Here is a 4,254-nt window from a genome sequence, read left to right as displayed (position 1 = left end):
ATCTGCCCCCTTCCACCTTGAGACAAGTTTTCATGTATGTAGCCCAGGCTGGTCTGAAATTTACTATGGAGTGTAGGTTAACTCTGAAGTCCTGTTCTTCTGCCTCTACCTCCCAAGTGCAGGTCTGAAGGTGTGCACAACTATGCTCGACTTTTCCTCATTTAGTCCAATGTTGTAAAGCAGGTTCTTAGACTACTTAGCAGTTCTTAGACTATCATCTATATTTTTGGGGGGTCCAAAACTGTTATTCTGCCTCTTGGTGAATACACAGATCAAGACTTTAGCCTCTCATTATGTGTAAAAGACATTTACTTAGAAGAGATCATTGCAGTTAACACAAATAAAGTTAAGATGGCCATGGAAGCAGATGGTGGTGTACACCTATAATATCAGCAACTAGGGAGGCAGAGGACCCCTAGAATTGCCACCTGGAAGATGTCCCCTCTGGGAGTTCTTCCTGGGGGATCTCTTAGTTCCAGGCCAGTCCATTCTACAGAGTTCCAGGCCCTCAGAACTCAGGTATTATGTATACATTTATTCAGCTAGTTAAAGTATATTTCCAAGTGTTTTGCACAGTGTCAGGTTGTAGGTTGCTCTGAAATAATTTCTATATTAAGCTTCCATAATCTTGCCAGGATTAAGGAACTGCTAGTTTATATAAAGTTAGTAACAATCACACAAGACAAGAGCTGGTTTAAATATATTAAAAGTTATAGGCATTACTGTCCAGTTAGTTGTTTAGAAAGGCTTTCAACAGTCCAGGGGTAACATAAGGAGAAGGTTCATTTTACCAGCCCTGGTAAGACGACTGTGATGACTTCTTTAATCAACTCAGCTGTCCGAGGTTGTTCTGGCTGATTGCAAACATGACTGCTCTTTAGAATGAACCATGCTGTTAGTGTTTCTTCAAAGACTTACATGAAAATTGTGGTCAATCGGCTTAATTTTGAACTGCCATTGATAATAAATTACACTCAAAGAATCTAAACTCGCGACCAGACTCACTCCTGCCAAATGTGAAGATAAAATGCAAAACCTTTCTTTCACACCATGGCAAAGTCTTACATGGACATTCAAGACGAAAAACGTTCAGATCTCCAATCAAATTCAAGACCCGGTTTCTTTTTAAGTCACTTCTGCTCCGTGTTTTATCAATACCCACTGCTCCCCAACCATGAAGAACTTTCTGCATTCTGTGTGCACTGGCTTCATCTTTTGAGTCAGACTCACTCTGGGATGTGGAGTTGTGTGAGGCAGAGTGCAGTGGGAGGAGCATTCTGGAGCACGCAGTACATGAGGGAAGACGGTACTTCCCACAGAAACCCACAAACTTAATTTGTCTGACACCACAGTCAAAATAGACTCCACCACACTTTGGGTTTTGGACAATTGTTGGCTGAACCCAAGTATCTATGAAGATTCCCAGGAAGTCCATAGTGTGTGTAAAAACTACTTCGATTCTTAATGGTCCTTGAGGCTAATTCCAGAAGAGCTGTATGGTCATGTAAAATCTCTAACAAAACAACCAACCAACGGGTTTCCTCGTAAACTCAACGTTTCCAGGGAATAAGATTACAGATCTCTCGAGGCAGGTATGTCACCAAGTTATGAAAACTGAGGATCGAAGCGAATGCAACGGTGATTGCTGAGTAGGCACACTTTGGATCTTGTCACGCAGCACCTAGTGACTCAGAAGGCAGATTTGCTAATTCTTCTGGTGGTATTTCTTCAATGACGTTTACTCCAAGGTATAAATATTCTAAACTCTGCAAGTTCTCCATCTCTGCCGGGATGCTCGGCAGCTAATTGCCTCCCAGCCCAGGCTGAAGGTCTGAGCACATGCAACTCCAGCAGCGAAGCAGGCAGCTCCTGGAAGCGGATGCCACTGAGGATGAGCATCTGGAGGCTGCAGCAGAGCAGCAACTGGGCCAGGCAGGCCCTTGGACGGTGAGCCTGGGTGGCCCAGAGGGTTGTTACTGGCCAGCATCATGCCCTGGCCGCTCAATGTCAGCAGCTCAGGTCCCAGCGCTGGGAGCTCATTGCCACTCATGTCCAGGAGCAGGAGGAGGAAGCCACCGCCGAGTGTACCCATGGCAGTGACCAGTAGCAGCAGCCAAAGCAGAGCCTCCTGCGAGCCATGCCATTCCTCGGTTGTGCCTCCAGGTCAGACTCCAGGGCCTGCGCCCCACACGCTGTGGACAAACCAGTTGAGTTTGGCCTCCCCTAGCCCGGTCTCCTCCATCCAGCAGGATCCTAGGACGCCTGATGAGGCAGTGCATCCCGGAACTGAAGGGTTCCACCCCATCAGAAGTGGTGCAGCCTGGCCCTGCCCAGGCGCTCAGCTCTGATGCCAGCCTAGTCAAGCCTCAATCTTCTTCTTTACTCTTTGTCTAATATCCACTTACAAGTAAGTATATACAGTTGTAGATTTGGTTTATTGCTAATATTATCTTAATGGGGTTCCCAAATTATACGAGAATTTGCATGTCTACGTGTGAGACACTGTCCTTCTTCCCAAATTGTGCTAAATGCTAAATAAATTTGCTGGTAGCAAATGACTGGACAGGGAGACAGAGGTGGGACTTTAGATTTCTCAGACAGTAGATCATGAAAGAAGGAAGTTTTAGAATTGCCATGCTATTGCCTTTCCCTGGGACTAGATGTCCCAGGCTAGGTTGGTACCCAAGAGGGTCTTCCTCTTCTCTGTGCACAGGGTAGAGGGAAATATAGAGGGAGAGGGATTTGTAAGAGCATAACTAGAATAGGAGATGGGGGGCTGCAGTCAGGATGCAAAGAGATTTTTTAAAAAAAAATAAATTGAAGAAAAATGAAAAAAAAAAAAAAAGAATTGCCATACTGGGGAAGCAGAGGATGGAAAGGTCTCCCATTCTCATGGGTTGATAGGTTTAATACAGTGAAATGGGCATCTTACTAAAAGAAATCTACTGATTCAATGCAATCCCTATCGAAATAGCAACACAATAATTTACTGACATGGAAAGAGCAATTCTCAGTTTCACATGGAAAAACAAAAAAACAGGATGAATGAAACAATTCTGAACAAATAAAGACTTCTGAAAGAATCACCATCCCTGACCTCAAGCTCTACTACAGAGCAATAGTGATATAGATTGCATGATAGCGGACACGGACAGTCAGGTTAATCAACCGAATAGAATCAAAGACCCAGAATTAAACCCACACACCTGTGGACACTTGTCTTTTGATAAAGAAGCCAAAACCATACAACCAAAATTATAGCATCTTCAAATCAGACTGGCACTTAGCACCTCATTTTAAAACAGTGGTGGATTAAGTAAGGGATTGCTTGCTAGAACCCTTCCCCTCATGTCCAGATGCCTCTTGCTTGTTTGGCTAGGGAGAGATTTGGAGCAATAAACTTCTATTGAACCAAAAGAAGAGAGTCAAATTTGCAGAAGAATGCTTTTACATAAGTAAACATGGATAAACTCACATAAAATTACATATGGATTCATGCTTACACATTCATATATCTCCATTAAAACCAGTTGGGCCAAACTACATCCTTATCTCATAATAACACACACACACACACACACACACACACACACACACACACACACACACACACACACAACATCTATAGTTACAAATGCATTTGGAACAAAACATCAAGCACCAGCACAGAATGAAATCATTCATTCTGTATGAAAAATGAGCTCCAATCTTTATTGCATAGAGAAAAAAAAGCTTCTTCAAGTTTGTTGCTAAATGAATTTAACCCAAGTCCATAGCAGAACGCTTTGTCCTCTTTAGTACAACGAAGCTTGCCTTGCTATTAAGAAAAGACATGTTCGGTCCTGTGGTAAGGAGGGTCCTACCTGCTCCTTCCACTCTCTCTGTAGCTTCTTCATTTTGCTTCTTTCTCTCTGCAATGTGCATATTGCTCTTATTTTATAAAGCTACCTTATATTTAAGATATTAAACTCTGCATTCTCCTTCTAATCTTGCTCCCTCCTCCTGCTCTGATGTAACAATGCTCTTACTTTCAATGTGTTTGTTACTTTTTATTTCACTCACTTTTTTATTAGATATTTTCTTTATTCACATTTCAAATGTTATCCCCTTTTTCCTCATTTCCCCTCCAAAAACCCCTATCCCATCCCTCCTCCACCTGCTTACTACCCCACCCACACCCGCTTCCCTATCCTGGCATTCCCTGTCACTGGGGCGTGGAGCCTTCACAGGACCCAGGGCCTCTCCTCTCATTGA

At 43.3% G+C, this 4,254-nt stretch overlaps 1 pseudogene; it reads right to left on the bottom strand.

Annotated features, from left to right (window-relative positions):
• Positions 1 to 940: 940 nt before the first annotated feature.
• On the bottom strand, positions 941 to 3,924 carry LOC127670641 (leucine-rich repeat-containing protein 58-like; annotated as a pseudogene).
• Positions 3,925 to 4,254: the final 330 nt, after the last annotated feature.

This window comes from Apodemus sylvaticus, chromosome 20 (genome assembly GCF_947179515.1).
Source record: "Apodemus sylvaticus chromosome 20, mApoSyl1.1, whole genome shotgun sequence".
NCBI lineage: Eukaryota > Metazoa > Chordata > Mammalia > Rodentia > Muridae > Apodemus > Apodemus sylvaticus.
The sequence above is the reverse complement of the archived record's forward strand: the minus strand, read 5'-3'. Positions and strand labels throughout refer to the sequence as shown.